Source organism: Prionailurus bengalensis, chromosome A2 (genome assembly GCF_016509475.1).
Source record: "Prionailurus bengalensis isolate Pbe53 chromosome A2, Fcat_Pben_1.1_paternal_pri, whole genome shotgun sequence".
NCBI classification, from domain to species: Eukaryota; Metazoa; Chordata; class Mammalia; order Carnivora; family Felidae; genus Prionailurus; species Prionailurus bengalensis.
The window spans coordinates 104,205,779-104,224,592 of NC_057348.1; the positions used below are offsets into that span (position 1 = coordinate 104,205,779).

At 36.8% G+C, this 18,814-nt stretch overlaps 1 protein-coding gene across 3 annotated transcripts in view; it reads right to left on the reverse strand.

Annotated features, from left to right (window-relative positions):
• The window catches only part of THSD7A (thrombospondin type 1 domain containing 7A), a 438,927-nt gene that overhangs the window by 226,139 nt on the left and 193,974 nt on the right, over nucleotides 1-18,814 (reverse strand). The gene's annotated exons all lie outside the window — the stretch shown is intronic.

Consider the following 18,814-nt stretch of genomic DNA (forward strand, 5'->3'; position numbering starts at 1 on the left):
CTGGCTAACTTAATACAATATTGTTTTAACAAAAAACCCCTTAAATGTAAGTTTAATATTATTAAAAAAGTTTTTTTTTAACATTTATTTATTTTTGAAGGACAGCACAGAGCCTGATGTGGGGCTCGAACCCACGAATCGTCAGATCATGACCTGAGCTGAAATTGGGTGCTCAACTGACTGAGCCACCCAGGCACCCCATAAGCTTAACACTATTTTGAATATCATTTGAAACTTTAGCTGTCACGATTTTATGATTATTCAAGTACATCAACTCTTGTAGTTCACACTTTAATATACAATATACATATGGGTATCTTAATTAGATACATCATAAGCATTAGAAATATAAATCTATTTATATATTACAGAATACACTCTAAGTAGATGTCTCATATTTACTTGTCAGTAAAGTATTTGTATTCAAACTGTTATCTCTCTACTCCTACTTGAATTAGAGGGATGCTGGGTTCTAAATTGTAATGTATACATATGAAGATGATGTTATGAATGCCAATGACTACGGGCATATGCACTTTGAGTGGTTTTCCTGGAAGTGGGTGGCCTTGTGTTGATTCTTAGTTGAACTCTTGCCCATTCTCAATAACCAATAATGCATGTTTACAAGACATGGGCAGCCTGTCGCCATGATACAGCCATCTGTTCCACTGGGAGAATGCACTGATAATTCTGTCTTGTCATTCAGGTGCTATATTTAACTATGGTAATTAACCATACCAAGAGGCAGGTCCGTTTTAATGTAACAACTCACATTCAATCTTCTTAATTCTACTGGCATGTGCATGAAAATTGCATTCCTAGGAGACAATTAGAGCTCAAAGCATCAAAGTCAATTTGTCTGAGCTGAGAGGTCTGGGAAGAAGAATCATCCGAGAATAGTGGTAAAAGAGCCCTGTGAGTCAGCTCTGTTTTTCTTCTAACACCACAGAAGACCAAAACCCAATTTTTACTCAAATGGCAGGTATGGGGCATTTATGATACATTAGGTACAACACTAACAACAGAGCAAAACTTCCTCTGTAATGAGTAAGTTTTCATTCTTGCATTTATGAGTTCATTCACAAAAGTCAGGCAAACTCATGACCAAATCATGACTTCTAATGCCTCTCTTTACAAACTTCTCTGTAATTTACTCTTAGATACAATTCTTATCTTTCTTGAGATTGTTTTCATATTAACACGTATATGTTATCCTCTATGTAATACTGAGTTCATGTTTCATGTACAGGCAGAGGGATTAAAAATTCCTTTTAACCTTTTGTAGAGAATTTGACCATCAGTTAACGGCCTTTTTCAGTTGTCCTGGTAATCTGAATAAAGCTGGCAAGTCAGCTATGTTACTAGATTGTATTATTTATGATAAAATAACCCCTTTGGATAAATCCCATCTGCACTGGAGAAACTACAAATACCTGATAGACAGCCACCATTTTGAGCTTCCCTGAATGTGGCAACTCCAGGGAGAGGGCTTGTGTTTTTATAGCAACCGTGCAGGCTATGAGAATGGGGTTGCTTCATGAGATCTCAGCTTCTGCGGATCATGAGACTTTTAAGCCAGAACAGCTGCTGGGCTTGTCTGGTGTAGAACTTTTCCTCCATGTGAGCTGCGCTTTACAGATTTCTAGGAAAATTTCCTCATTTGGAATGTCTGATCTACAATCATGTCAAGTTCCTATTCTATATCCTTCACAAAAACAGACCTGATGCCAAATGTGGCCTATGGTATAGTCTTGTGAGTCTTATATACGCGCAGCCTAAGTTTAACACTTCATTTGATACTCCCAACAATCCTTTTATGTGGGTACCGTTCTTGTTTTCATTTTATAAGGAAAAAGTTTCCAAAAGATTAGGAAACACCTTCAAGATCATATATCTAGCAATTAGTAGATTAAATTTTGAGCTTGGATTTTTAAAAATCAGAGCCCATTTTATTAACCATTTTTTCCTACTTCTCACATTTTAAACTGTAAATCTCAGTTTGTTAGGACAAATTCTTTAGCTGGGGCCAATGCCAAAGTTACTGGCTAACTGTGAATCAACTAGTATCACTGTTTCACTGCCCCAAGATTTGTACCATTCGTTCACTTTGTAAATGTGCTACTTGTCCTAAGGAGGAATTAGTGATTATGAAAAAGCCACAACAAATACATTTCCCTGATAAGTGTTAATTTTCAGAACAGGTCCAACATGTAAGAAATTAGTAGCATAAACAAAAAAAAGTTTTAAGTTCTTTTATGTTAATATGTGACAATATATTACCTATCTATCAATCTATTATCTTTCCTGTAATTTTCCAATACCCCAAACAATTATTTCAACAAACATGTATTCAGTAACTCTACTTAATACTGGGCTTTGGATATACAATCTCAAGATTAGAATAATTAAGTTGCAAGCATATAATTCTACTTGGAGAGGCACAGAAGGCTATCTGAAGTAGCAGGTTACTATGGTGAATTTTAAACAATGTATTAGAATTTGTCAGATTGAAATAAAGACAATTTATGGAGATGTGAAATAAAAGAGCCATTTGTTGGTTGGTTGGTGGGGAAAATACAGATTTTTTTTCCTTGGCCTCAATGTAAGGAGTTTGTGTTACACAGAGGTTATAAGAGTGGAATGGAAGCCTAGACCAGATCAAGGGCAGTTATGTAGACCAGAAAAGTAATTATTGGGCGAGAGCATCACTGAAAGATTTGCAGGAAAAATGACATGGTATTTGCATTTTATATAAATTTCGATGGTGATGTAGAGGGTGAAATATTAGGACACAAGATAAGAGGCAGGAAGACTATGATAATGATGATGATGTCATTGACATAATATAATGCATATATCAATAAATAGAAACATATATTGAGTGCTTACTATGTGCCAGACATTGCCCAGCCTAATAGGGGTGATCATGAACATGAGATTAATCTTCACTGAATGTCTACTATGAGCTATGTCCTGTGTTTAACTTTGCCTAAAATATCTAATGTAATCCTCAAAACCACTCTATAAGGTAAAGCATTTTTTTGTTTATTTGTTTAAGATAAGGAAATGAAATCTAAATGTCTCCTCTAGGTCTAGAAAATAACAGAATTGGGATTCCATCTAAATCTTTCTGCTAATGAGGTTTAGGAAGGGCACAATAAAGATAATGGCAAAAGAAATTGAAAGGAGATACCAAGTGTAAGAAAAGAGGAGTTAGAAATCATGCAACCTGATGGATAATTGAAAGGGTTAAAAGAGAAGGAGTCATTAAATAACTTGGAAGTTTCTAACTTTGATGATTTGGTGAGCAGCATTGTGTTTCTTTGAAATGGAGAACATGGAATGAGAAGTAAGTTTCTGGCAGTTTATAAATGAGTTTAACATTAATGTCTTGATTTGATCTGCAGATTTCCAGGACATATCCAAGAGGCAGAAATGTTCAGTAGGCAGATTCAGAATTAAAGTTCAGGGTTTGGTTGAAAGTTCTGGATGGTCTGTATACTTTTAATAATCATGAGGGTATAAGAGATGAAAGCCAAGGCAATAGGAGTATATGAGGGGTCTCACATGGGGGCTCATTTTAGACCTTTGTAAGCACACTTTGTGATTGTCAGTGAGACCAAATAGGGTAGGTAACAAATGATCCATGGTTACTAATCATGCAGCTACTATCTTGTACCATTCTCTCCTTTATTCTGGCCATGTAAAGAGTTGACTCTAAGTACTCAGGAGAACTATACACCTTGGTTCATTATAGTTTTCATGACAACATGCTCCTCTGGGAAAGTCAAAGGCATGGGCTATGCTTCTGCAAGGATGGCCTGGTAAAGTAATGATGGTCACTGTGACAGTTTCCTTTTCATTTACATTCAGGATAGCCCAGATGGCCAGGACTTAATGGAACAAAAGCTTGGCTTCGAGATAGAAGCAGATGTTATTTAGTATACCCTGTACCAGATAGAAAGTAATCAGATAAATATTGAAAAAAATGAAAAAGTGGAGAGAATTCAATACTTGTCTTTAAAGAGACTTCATTAAGAGGACAGAGCACAGATATTTCTGATAGTTACTTCAAACTCTGATTATCCACATCTTTAATATCTTTAATTTCATGTCAAGGTTAAAACTGATAAGTTATAAATTTCTTTTTAATTTTATAAAGATAGTGCATGAGCAAGGGAGGAAAAGAGAGGGAGAGAGAGAGTCTTAAGCAGACTTCATGCTTAGCATGGAGCCTGACGTGGGGCTTGACCCCATGACCTTGGAATCATGACCTGAGCCAAAACCAAGAGTCAAATTCTCAACCGAATGAGCCACCCAGGCACCACTATAAATTTCATTTTTGATAATTCAAGCTATTCAAGTTACACAAAAATAGAATTCAAAAGAATTTCAAATCTTTTTTTTTCTAAAATTATTTCTGAAGGCTATTTAATAATCATAGCATCTGTGAAAATATACCTTCTTTCTGAAGGTATATTCATCTCCTAAAATACCACTATCTTTTTTTAGCTTTGTTTAGAAACTTCCCAAGACCCTCATTTTCTCAGAATCAAATCCCAACTTTCCTTGCTGGTAACCAAAGCTCTCCATAATCTGTCACCACTTCCACTGCCCTCCCGTGGGTTGTCAGTTAGCCAGAATGAACTTTTGGTCCTGCTCCCTGAGAGCCTACAGCTCTGTCCACTGTCCTCAATGGATCCAGACAGAAGTAGCCCAGTTCTTCTACTACTTTCATCTACACTATTTGCCATTCAGAATCCCATCTCCCATCTTCTTTGCTGCTCTGATGTAAACTCACTCAAAGTCTAGACAGTCTTCAAATGCGGCTTGAAGCACCTCTGCCCCAAACAGTGCCATGTGAAAATTGTTCCTTCTCATGGGAAGCAGATGAAATTATAGACTGAAAATGTGACACAAACTGTGAGCAAGAGATATATTTCCCTTAAAAATAGGTAGGCTGAATATCTACATTGAGGTGGCAAAAAAGTGGCATCTTGTAAAACCCATTTGTAGCCTCTTTGTTTAAATTCCTCTTTTAATCCCTTTCTCTCTTGATAGATAGATAAAAACGAACAAAGAAACAGCCTTTTTCCCTTTTCATTTCTACTAGGGCCAAAAAGAAAATTTAAAAACCAGAAAAAAAAAGAAAAAAAAAGTTATGGTTGGGTATTACTGTGGCTCATTGTTTCCAATCCAGGGAAAGTAATAAAGTGATCAGAATAGCTTTTCATCGTCTTGTGGCAGCCTAACATCTGTAGTCTGGAGCCCTGGAGACGGAAATTGTTCCTGAAAGCTTGGCATACTCTAGTGTATTGCTACTCAAAGTTAGGTCTGTGGACAAACCACTGTAATTAACTGGAAGCTCGTTAGACATGCAGAATCTCAGATCTCCACGCTGCTCTACAGAATCAGAACCAGTATATTAATGACATTCCCAGCTGATCTATAACTACACTAAAGTTTGAGAACACTGGTCTTGAGCTTACTCTCCCAGCTACTCCAAAAATTTAAGTCATTTCATATTTATAGTTGACAAGTAAATCTTTATCAGTATAGCCTTACTTCTTACATAACAGAAACTGAATAGATCACACAATGAGACGCATTACCAGATATTAGATGGTTTATAAAAATAATTGGATAGGCTGGAGGAGAAGGCATCTAAGCCAACTTCCCAGTACACCTTCCAGCCCTCAGAATCACACTGCCATTTCTCTAATTCATAAAGCTGCTTTTGTGGCTATGAGAAGCCACTTTTCTGGCAAAAAATTCCCTGTGAAATGAGTACTTCTGTCTCTTCCCAAGGATCTCAGTTCAGATTCCAAGCCCAGCTCTAGCACATTATTAGGGTCTAAATCACATCCAGGCTGCAAGCAACTTCGAAAAATATGATTTAGTTTTCTGCCTTTGTAGGACAGAAAAGTCCTACAAGAGCAGTGCTATTCAAAACAAGGTCCACAGATGAGGGTGAGCGTTTGTTAGGGTATGCGATAATCTAAGCACAAGAGATAAAAAGTAAGCACCCAGGCAATTCTGCAGCAATTTGAAGTTTGCAACACCCAAGCACATGATCTGTGGATGTAATTTGATGAAAAGGGTATAGGCCAGTTTTGTTAATGTAGAATTCTGTGGTGAGCTATATGCTAAACATGTACAAGAGAACTGTGTTATTTGATCAGTAGGAAAATCAAACACAAACAAACATGAAAACCAGAAGCCAACATCTGATCCTTTTCTGTAGACAGCTTGAGGAGCACCACATTGGAGGAGTGGGATGATTGATGAGCCAGCCCAAACAGCTCATCTGATTGATGAGTTTAGCTCATCCTGAACTCAGTTCAATTCCTACTCCCTCACCAGGCATATAGAATGTGATGAACTCATAGGACTTTTCAGAAACATAAATCATTTTGGCACTTAAGAACATATTATTTGTAAATAAGATTCATAGCAATATACCTTTTTTAGTTTTAGAATTCGTCTATAAGCAATTATAATATTCTCCTTGAATTAACACATTTTCTTCCTGTAAAGATACAAACACATTAAATAGCAACTATTCGTGTCATAGGAGAATTTTCTATATAAAGGATATTACCCTAAATCTTCTTGTAATATTAACAAGCATCCCCAAATTTGGTAATATGAACAAATTACAATTTGGTGTTCAGAGTAGTTTAAGGTATCACTTTATTTGTATAAAGAAAAATATATGTGTAAGCTTTATACTCTGTTCTAACAGCATAGGCATGAATTTAATTTGATTAGGTATTTTTTTTTCCAAGAATGAAAGTGGTTGTCCCAATGCTGGCCAGCAAAATGTGAGGGTAATGGGACTTAAACCACATATAAAATATTACTGTAACTCTACTGACTATCTGAGAAAAAGAAAAAAGGACATGTTTTTCAAAGCTGATATGTTTCTCACATATACTAAGATAGCCATCAGCCCATTGACAGTCATGCCTTTAGTCCCATCTCTTATATTACATATAAACAGATTTAATTTTAAAATTATATTCAAATATTAGTATAAGAACATAATTCTCAGATATATTTTTTTCCTATTAATTTACTGTTTGCTTTTTCAGTGATAAAAATGAACAGACCAAGAGATTGCCCAGTTTTTCTGCCCAGTTTGCAGGAAGAGGGAAAATGATGTGGTGCTCATTATCAAAAGACCCAAGACATTCCTAAACTGCTACTTTCGAGTGACATGACCCATCAGGTAGAGATTACTCTGCTTCACAACTTCCCACATAGTGAAATTACATTTTCCTAAAAGACCTCTCAGGTCTCTTTCTTCAATAAAACTGAAGACTCAAGTTTTCATAGCCTAACCAATCTAAATTTATATTGGTTCGTGTTTTCAGAATGAACCTTTAAAAAAGAGACTTCTCCTATCTTTAACTAAATTCAAGCTGCATTCTTTTTTTTTAAACACAAAATTAAATTTCCTTTAATTTACCACTTATTTATCAAGCTGAATGAACAGTTTACAAATTTTCCGAGCTAATTTCATTCTCTAAGTGTGTGCCCTTTCCTTTACAAAATTCAGCAAGTTAGAGGCAATAATTCTTATGGAAACAAAATGCATGCACAGTCAAACCACTTTCCTTATAAAGGCAGAGGTCTTTCCCCTTGCTTTGATGTTTGAAAATCTTTTGTTGAGCTGCTGGGGAATGTTGCCAAATGGTGTCACCTGCCAGCTGGAGTGATCATATGCTCCCTATTAAAGCTGAGGGCAACGCTGCTGGTCAGCAGCTGAATGTGAGGATATCAGCACAGCACGTATTTAGTAATGGGATAAACTGCTACAGCAATGAGGCCTCCCTGGAAGGGCCAGTACATACATTTTCTATCCTCTCACACAGCAAATGCTTTCATGCAGCTGCTTCCTTATCACCCATGCTGTTCCAGGTGGCAAACCACAGTGAAGCTTTGTGGCACAGTCCCAAAACCACCCCAAGTGAAAACTCTATATAGCTTTCTGAGCCAGGGTAAAAACCATCTACCAGACTTCTAAAATGGCATTACGTGGCACGATTAATTTTGGCAATTCTTCTCATCAAAGTCATTCTTTAACATTAAGGAATTTTTGCCTGTTTTTTAAAACTCAAACTAAACAAAAAGAGAAGGAAAACATAAACACAAGGCTATTTTAGGTATTATTTTGGGTTATGCACCCAATTTTGATGTGTGGAGTCAAGGGTTTTCCCAGCACCAGTGAGCAATTCTTGGACACTAGCAGGGGTTTTAGAATTCAACTCACTGTGGACATTAACCACCTGGAGATAGCGTCAGATTCCAAAGGTTAAGGATTCAATCCTGCTTGATTGCCCCCTGCCCCCTGCAGATGGCAGTTCCAAGTTCAGGTTATCACCTGTGCCTCTAACCAACCAGCTATAGACAAGAGGTTCCTAAGATTCCCTTCTTGGGTTTGACAGACCGTAGAGAAACATTTGATTTCCTAGATTACCAGTTTATTATAAAAGGATACAACTCAGGAACAGATGGAAGAGTTGCAGAGGACAAGGCATGGAACAAAAGTGCAGAACTTCCATGCCCTCTCCAGGCCCAACATTCTTGTTCCACCCAGCACATCCAGAAGCTTTCCAAACAGCATTCTTTTCGGTTTTTATGGATGTCTCATTACGTAGGCACTCCTGATTAAATCACTGGCCATTGGTGACTGATTTAATGCCAAGTTCCTCTTCCCTCCTAGGAGGGTTGTGGTGGGACTGAAATTTCCAACCCTCTAATCACTGGGTTGCCTTCAATAAAGACTAGCTTGCATCTTTAGGTGATTTGCAAATCTCACCTCATTAACATAATAAAGGCATCTTTCTCACCGTCAACATTGATGAAATTCCAAGTGTTTTGGGATCTGTAGGCCAATAACTGTTGATGAAGACTAAATATATATTTTTCCTATATAAGAATTACCAAGTATCAACTCAAACATTGATTAACTGTTATAAGTTTTATGACAAATGGAAGAGAGAGAGAAATCAAGTCAAATATATCCAAGTTAAGGGACAGAAGTTAAAGGCAAGAAAGCTTTGGAGGCAGTGATTAATGACTGGAAAATTTTTCTATGTTGACTGAAACAGTGAATTCCATTAAGTTTCACCTAACCTGGCCAACTTTCCACTGCTTAATCTGGTGGTCCCAGTGATTACTGAAACTAGGATAGCACCTAATCATAAAATGTAATGAATAATTCATAAAAATGTAAGAAAATCAATGCAATTATTCTAAAACAATGCCAACTTTTCCTGCTTTTGATCACTGAGTCTAGAATATTCCCCTGCTCTTTTCCTCTTTTCTCTGAACTTTTACCCTCTGAGATGAAAACCCATAACCTTAACTTCAAATAAAATAACTGTGGACAAGTTTCTATTTACTTCAAATACAAAAGCTCCCAAACTGAATTCAACATTTCCCACTCAAACTGGCTTGCTGCATCTCTCTCCCATTCCCCCCCCCCCCCAAGTCTTCATTGTCAGCTCCACCCATGCCAATTTAGCGACAAGTTATCAAAGATCCTTACAAAGAGCATCCTTTCCAATCATCTCTGGTCTCCATTTCCACTTCCATAGTCCTGAGCCATGTATTCTTTGTCTTGTGACAGAAGTAGGAGGAGCTGTCTGTGTAAACACTATCTTGCATTACCCTGTCAAAGTGACCTTCCTGACAAATTTTTATTTATCCAATTTGTCACCTGCTCAAGAACTCACAATGGCTGGCTTAGAGTTCATTTCATTCCGTTGGAACCCTTCCTTCTGACTTTCAAGGTCCTTCACACCATCCCTATCATCCTCTTGTTGATAGGGAAATGTGCCAAGCCAATTACATCTGTCCAGTTCTTTATAGCTCCCGGTTCTCTCTCATTTCTTTTGGCTATCTTAACCTTTCAAAGACCTAAACAAACCCAGGATATTTTTAGTGAATACTGAATTTAACAAGGGTGAGTTTAAAATATTGAATTTATATTAGCAAATGAAAGGTCCAGAAGTGAGGAGACTTATGTTAATAATAATCTGTTTGATAAAGAGAGCTAGTTTCCAAGAAGAGTGGACCATCACGATTGAGAAAGAGGGTCAAGTGGTTCAGATCAAGTAACATTTAAATAAGGGCAGGAATTCTGCTTCACATAGAGAAGGGTTCTAAAATAGTATTGTTGTCCAACATGTAAAGAACTGCCTAAAAAGAGATGAGGTCTGGAAGAATGAAAGCGGGGTCTAGGCAAACATCCATTAGGATAGAGCCTCAGGGAGGGAGGCTTAAGGGACGTTAGTGAGAGGTACTACTGAACCTCGCCCCCAGTTCATCCAGATATGCCTATTTAGTCTATGTTTTTTAATATTAGGGCCAATGTTAAGTTTTGCCTAATTAAATGTTCTAGTGCCATTTTTATGGGGGAGGGGTGCCATTTTTTTTCTACTTTTATCTAGTGGCAGAAAAAAAAGAGAACTGGTGTAGACAGAGTGGAAAGACCTGCATACATGTCCTTCTTTGTAACAAGATCTTGAACAAATGAGGGATTCTCTTCAAATCTCCAAATTAGAGTCAACAGCATCTGGCTTTTCTATTTTACAGCATAGCTCTAAGAATCATGTGAGTAACTGACATGAAAACTACTTGAAATTGGTTAATTCCTACAACTGTTAGGTATGAAGATAGATGATGGCAAAGATTAGACAAATAAACTTAAATATATGAATCTAACTTCCATATTAACTTTCTTCTCTGGAAGCTCCCTCAAGTCTCAACCTAAAACAGTTACTCCTGCTGACACACAAGGAGACATTTGATTATTTACTGTATCTTGTTCATCTCTAACTTCCGCATGTATGATACTATTTTCTCCTTTATTGAACCTTAGTCTTCCTCAAATATTGCAGCTTATTCATTTTTTTTTAATTTTGGGAAGAAACAGCGACATACACTCATTGATAAACTACATGATGTAGGTAACCAAACAGGAAGAAATCATTGTCAATGCAGTAGGTGAAGTGATGAGTATTTTAAATGTAATAAATCTGGACAAAATGCTTTAAATTGGAATATATAAAGAGTTCTTAAGAAACAGTACTTTAAAATATCCAATCCACTACTCAAAAACTCTTTAATACTTCTTTAAAAATACAAAGTCTGTGGGATGAAGAACACAGTTTTCTTAGTTCTTTCTACACTGAGAGAAACGGAAACACTAAATCATTTAAAAGAAGATAATTCTATTTGCCATTCCATAATGCATTCTCAAAGGCTTCAAAAGGCTCAGGGAAAAAAACCAAGACATTCAGAAATAGGATTTAAAAATCAACATCTTTGGATAAATTGCAATAAACAGGAAAAATGAAAAGTCATTACAAGTATATGGGAATTTCTGCTAGAGTATTTGTTCAAATTAATGGAAAAGTCCCTATTGTTGGCTTCATTTTTACCTCATTTTTTTTCACTATCTCAAAGTTATTTCTCTTTAATGGTAGAAATCTCTTTTGTTGAATTAAAGTTCAAGGAAGAGGATGCTTGCTTATGAGAGAGAAGTTAAAAGGAAAAGGCAGATTCCTGGTTTAAATACCTATCTGACATGTTGTAAGACACAGAAGGGTTCAAGTTATAAATTAAAGTCTGATCTGGCTTCTTATAACCACAGTGAAAGAATCTCATGTTTCAACCTCAGTTGTATATATTTGTCATAACTATGAGAATTTGGAAAGATATTTTTCAGTTAAAATGCACAGGCTTTTTATTGCAAGTCTATTTTAAGTATTAGGGAAGATCTAACTAAATCAACATTTAATGTGTAATAAAAGAAATGAATCCAATTTTTATTTTAGAGGAGGAAGGCAATGCATTAACTATATGCAGATGGCACTTTTAAATATATAGATTTTCATTTTGGAAGGGAGGATTGACTACAATGTTATTTTATTTTGCTACATATTCTATGATAACTGATTAATAAGGCTATTCTTCAGAGTATATTAATTCTAATATTAATAGATAACTGTGTACTCAGGCAGACCTATTATATTACTTACAAAAATAATTGCTTTACATTAAATGTTTACAAGGTGGTAAATATTCATGATCAATTTCATTAATATTAATAACCATCATCATTGATTTAATGGTTTGCTAGGCATTATATCTCATTATTTGTTCAGAAAAGTTACTATGCATACTATATTCGTAATCAAATACAATAAATTTATAGATTTAATAATATTATAATTTACTGGGCTTTAAACTTCCTGAATCAAAGCAATATGTAAAAACACAGGAGGGTGTTGAAGGTGGCAGGTTAATCCAGGATGTACTGCTGTGACTGGTGACAAGTTTCATAAAAGTATCATAAAGCATATATATGTGTGTTTGTGTGTATGTGTGTGTGTATATATATATATATATATTTCCAACTGATAATGTTGGATATTATTTCCAACTGATAATATTTCCACGATATTAGAAGATAATATTTCCAACTGATCGTTCAGTATTTACAGATAAGTTAACTGTGACCCCAAAATGGTAAGCCATTTGCTAAATTTATAGAATTGCTGTCGCTGACCACTCTAGTTTTATACGTGCTGTCCTCTTAGAGCCTGCTGAGAAACTTTGAGTCCTTCAGAATAGCACCCCAGCCCCAAGCTATCATATCCTCAACTGCCTAAGGGAAATATACCAGATTCTTGTTGCTAGGGTTCCATGCTCCCCCAGGTGGCTTTACTAAACAACATCCAAGAGGATCTCATGTTGTTCTCCCTCGCCTTAGCATGGTCTTCATGGAGTCTGCAGGAAGCTGTCTTGGCCATAATTATCTCTGAGAGTTTAGGACCTGTCCCATAGGCAGCCGAGGGCACTGCAAGCAGTATTCTGTCGGCATTACCACTCCGAAGCAGTCAATCAGCCCAATCTAACTAGATTCCCAGACTCCAGGAAATGCAGAGGTCTCTAGGAAAAGCCTCACATTAGGTATAAGGTAAAAAGAATAGCTGCTGGGCGCCTTGGGTGGTTCAGTCTGTTGACCATCTGACTTTGGCTCAGGTCATGATTTCACAGTTTGTAGGTTCCAGTCCTATGTCAGGCTCTATGCTGACAGCTCACAGCCTGGAGCCTGCTTTGGATTCTGTGTGTCCCTCTCTCTCTTCCCCTTCCCCACTCACTGTATGTCTCTGTCTCTCAAAAATGAATAAATGTTAATTGTTTTTTAAAAAGGAGTAGCTGCTCTTTCCAAATAAGTAACTTTACAAATAAATCATTCTTTCTCAGCATTTTAATTCTTTTTTTTATATTCTTGAAGTGAGGATCAAAATCTTTGCATTTCTCTGAATGAGAACAAACAACTTTGTACAAACCAACTGGCTTATTGTATTTTTTCTTTGCTTTCACATGGTAAGGAGAACAGGAAATTTTCACTGTCTTACCTTAGGGTTGCTACAGATTTTTATGCAGGGATTTTGCTCATATAATCGTGCCATAACATCTAGATGTGACAACATGCCCATGAATGCTTACAATCAGAGAGTATCAACTACTGTAGAGTCACTAGTAAAACATGTGAGTGTTAGAAATGGGAAACAGAAGGCAGATAAATTCAGAAGAATGCAACCCACTGAGTTTTCAGAGTGTACAAAATCCTGGGCAGATGACAACCAGAGGCAAAGGTAAATTGCTGTACCTTGCTTCTCCTTACACTAAGGAAAAGGCACACATCTGGTGGAACTTGCTGGATTATAAAGGAAACATATACAACAGTTAGCTCTTTTGATCTGATGCATTTACTAGGAAAACTAAGTAACTTAGCAGTCTTAAGAGAGGCCCAAAGCAAAACAAAAACAAAAACAATAACAAAACAAAACAAAACAAAAACAAAAACAAAAAACAAGAAAAAAGCACTTCCAGCTTATTCAGGCTTTAGCACCAGTAGCTTTGAACTTGGCTGTTTTGGCTCAATGGAACCAACAATCATGGAATAATTACAAAAGAAGTTCTCAGGTTTTGTGTAGTCACGTTTTTTCTTTATATCTGAACACTGCCCTGATAAATGTCATTTTCTTTGTCCAGCAACCTCAGCACTTGTTCATGGAAAAGGTAGACAGACTGGCAAAGATGAGGGTTTTGCATGAGCTCAAAACATGCACTTCTCTTCACCAAAGTTGAATGGACTCTACCGTCCTGAGTCCAGCCAGGAGCAGTGAACAACCCTGAGCTCTGGTCTAGCACCACGCCAGGATAATCTGTGATTGGTTGTAGATTAAGCCTTTAATCCTGGAAGGGGGTGACATTTGATCTCACTGGTACAGACAATTCTTTGGCTGTGGGTGTGTCTATGCTTGTTCACTATGCTTCTGCCAGCACCACCTTCGAGACATTTACTCAATGCCTTATCCTGAGTCCTGGCATCCTGCTACTTCTGAACAGAGAACGTGTTTTACAGTAAATGAATGAAGGAAATGGGATGACCGTAATGAAGTCTACTAGTCTTAACATGTACCTCACCATCCAGAAGTAATTGGCCCTGTGAAAGATAGAATAGTCCAAAGAAGTTTCGGATGAGGTGCCATCTGGGAAATAATAGTTGGTGAAGTTGGGATGTTATACCTGAACCAGCAGCAAATATATTGGGCTTTTCCCAGAATATATTCCCCAAATATATTTGGGCTTTTCCCAGAGTCCAAATATGTATTTCTGGGAGCCAAAAGGTAGGTTAGGGAGTGACATCTAATGACCACTTGAAAAACTCTGGTTTGCACCACTTTGGACATCCTGCGTTAGAGGTTTTAGTCCTTAAATGATGAATGCTCCCATGAGGAGACACTATTTCTAGTGACTCAGAAGCTGATACAACCACAAGCTGTGTTTGGTTCCACATGCCACTAAATCAACTAACAACAACAAAAATGGGCAGGCATTACTTAGATGGTTGTGGGGATTGGTTCTCATCATCTCGGGCAAACGGAGCTGCTGTTAGAGTGGGGGTGCATCCTGGTACCGCCATCTTTAGTGTTATGAGGGCATATTCACCAAACTTAAGTGAACAGGGCATTAGAGTTCTGGAGTGAACTTTATCACTCTACTAGATAAAGGTTTCTGAATAGGTGCAATTCTAGCTGAAAATGAAAGGACAAGTGAATTTGCACTGAAAGAATTACGGCCTTGTATGTAATTACAGGAACCAAGGCTGCGCTCACTTTTTTTTTTTGGTCTACTAAAACAAAATTCATTTATACTAATAATATTAATGGATATTAATGGATATTAGTGGATACCATAATACAGATTTATATAGATGTTGGATTGTAGCTGAAATATCACCAAAGTGTAGAATTTAGTGACTCATAAAACTATGAGAAGGTTACCATATTTTCCTTTGTAAAAGGATAGTGCAATTTCAATGACATGTTGTTACTATGATATTTGAAATATTAGGATGGAAGCAACATATTATAAATACTGACTATCCAAAGTAGAGGAGTGACCACGGCAGATATCACAGACTGTTTTATTCCACTCTACTGCAGTCTCCCTGGAACATGTCTTCCTGCACATCAGAGGCCTGAGAGAGGAAGATCACCAATTTCTTGCTCTCTTGAAGGTTGGGTTGCCATTGTGGCCTCGATTTTATAGAGACAAATGCAGTATATGCAATTTGGAAGGGATATGACACAACAGCAGGTGATTTAAGGGATGTGATCATCCTGAAACAGAGACAAACAGTCACAAGGGTGTTTGGTTATTCTTCACCAGCTAGAATGTAGCTTCTGGCTTCAGAGATGCTGAGCAGTGAGCAGTGAGCAGAGGCAGGGGACCACAGCTGGAGCTGTCCCCTGGTGGGACCATATAATCCTCCCAGCTGTACTTCTTCCAGCTATGTGGCACCCAACTTGTTTCCCTGGCTCTCCCAGGAATTATGCACTCTGCCCGTTGCCAATAATAAACTCCTTTCTGCTTTTAAACTCCTTTCTACTTTCTGTTTGGACTCTGTTATTTGCAGATAAGAAAACTGACCAGTATACTTGTTTCCTAATCAATTCACTCAAGTCTGCAATTAGCTACTTTAAGCCAAATACCACACTATGTATTTTCATATATAGTGTACTCATTTTGTGTTATTTATAAATAGCTCTCGATTCTTTAGTTTTATCTCCTCTTTAGTCCAAAATTACATATTTTTCTTTTGGCTATCTTTTAGTTGCCAGTTCTAATTGTAATGTGCAATTATAGTAAATGTAGTCTGTCTGAAATAAATGGAAGAACATTGATTTAATCCAGATTTGTCTGGTCTCAAACAGTGTATTTTATCTACCACATTATGTAATTGTGAAGTCTGTGATTCCCTCCATTATTTTAATTACTTTAATGGAGGAAATCATCTACAAATTAGATAATGTTTATGTTCCCTCTATTTTCTTCTATTATTTAACATTAAAAAATAATCTCACTAGTATATATTTTTTTGTACTGGGTACAGTAGGGCTCTAAATTTATTATTTTTTTTAAATTTTTTTTTCAACGTTTATTTATTTTTGGGACAGAGAGAGACAGAGCATGAACGGGGGAGGAGCAGAGAGACAGGGAGACACAGAATCGGAAACAGGCTCCAGGCTCTGAGCCATCAGCCCAGAGCCTGACGCGGGGCTCAAACTCACGGACCGCGAGATCGTGACCTGGCTGAAGTCGGACGTTTAACCGACTGAGCCACCCAGGCGCCCCTCTAAATTTATTTTTAAAAGCAATTTTGCCACTAAATGCTTATATATTACTTATGCCCAAGTACGATCTATTGAATAAAGTTTCCTTTATCCACTGATTGGTGATACCTCCTTTGTAATACACTAAAATTTTAAAAAAGGAAAAAAAAATTAATCCCTTAATTCTTATGTTTCTCTGCATCAGTATAGGCACACTGCCAGTCTCAGTAACTTTTCGCACATTTGCTATACTCTCCTTCATGAAGTTGTCACAGTTCTCAATTTCTCAGCTTTCAAGAGGAAAATGCAACATCACGAGACGCACCTAGAATTCCATTCAGCCTGGTGTTCTGATTTCATCTCTCTCTTCCCACTAAGTTAGACATATAAGAAAGTCAACTCATGAGGACACATGTGGGAACAGAAGTAATGCACATGTTCTATAATAACAATATGGTCTGAATGCTGTGATCCAAGGCTATCTAGAAAGGCAGAAGTAAACTTTGGAGAGCACTGCTTTATCTCATCCAAGAATGTGGTGATATTTAACAAGCATCGCCAAAATTGAAATTTCAGTTTGTTCTCACTTTTTCTCACACATTAAAGGGAGTCTAGAAAATGTGGTTCCTATCAGTGCTGATGAAGTTGCTCTTTCTCTTATTCACTTAAAGCCCAAGAAGGGGCTCGCTCTTAATTTTTTTAACTTTTCCCTCTTGGTTCCTCATGCATTCTTGTTCTTGCTTTGGCTAGCCCCTTGTAGCTCTCCCCAATGTTTTGTTTCACCACAATCCACAGACCCCACAATGGCCTGGTTCTTTTGTTCCACTCACTTGCTTTTCTTGAGACAATACACCCTGGAGCTTTTTTTCCTCAATTTCCCTCAGAGAAAATAAAGACAAAGGGGAAAACATTAACTAGTAAAAAAGAACAGAAGGCAGCTGTGAATCCTTACAAATCATTGATTTTTTTCTCTAATTCAGCCATCAGTTATTTTAAAAAGCAATCATCAGGAAGACTCAGGGAAAAGTTGCTGAATAAATAACATAAGCAATATATTCAGAATCTCATAGTGATGGTATATTACTGCTTTGCAAAATAACTGGAAGAGGTTTGTGCAGCTATCTGTAAGCAAGACATTCTATGAGCCCAAGATTTCCTCTAGCCAAAACAAATTTTCTATCTGGTCCATAGTATTTTGATGGCTCTTAAACTGCTTTCTAGAACTATTGTATAGACTTGTGCTCTCAACATTTATGAGCAACTGACAGAAGAAACCAGTGTATGCACAACACGCACACACACACACACGCACATGTGCACACAGACACATTTTAAGATACAAATCATGTTTCTTTTTTTTAATCAGCTGCTCAGGTATCTCAATCTAACTTTTGTTTTCAATCACTATCACCAACTTCCAAATGTGATTTTAAAACTTCATCTAACATCTTCCTTCCCATCTTTCAATAATTGCATTTATGTATGTATATATATACAGATCATTCATCTACTCATTTGTTCATTCATTTAGCTTTTTTATTGTAAGTCACCCCCAGATACTTTTTGGAAGGAGACAGATTATAATTACGATATATGAAACCTAACAGAGACCTGAAATAGATAAATTTCTAGCATTTTTATCGTTGGCAAATGACACCAATACTTCCCACTATTTGGCATTCTATTTATTACAGATTATCAACAATCACCAATTTCTTTGTTGTTACATTAAATACCTTTTGTTAGATGTTAATGTCTGTTCTAATTAGGAAGTGAACTAGGATAAAAGAAAATTAACCACTGTGTTCTGTTTCAATGCTTAAATGACTCTACTTTAAGTAATAGGCTATTTAAGAGATCTAGAGTTAATTGAAAATTGCCATTATCAAGAGTCTCTCTTCAATTAGCAATCAGAGAAAAAGAACACATATTACTAAATGTGAAGACTATAGGTCTTATTGCCAGCTCTGAGCCTCAGTGGGATTTAACACATACAAACTCTTAACTACTAACACTTTGTACTTCCTTAAGCAGGATTCAATTTGCGTAGATTCCGTAACATTCAACGTTCTAAAGTCTCTCATCTTTAATTATTTTTACAATAGATA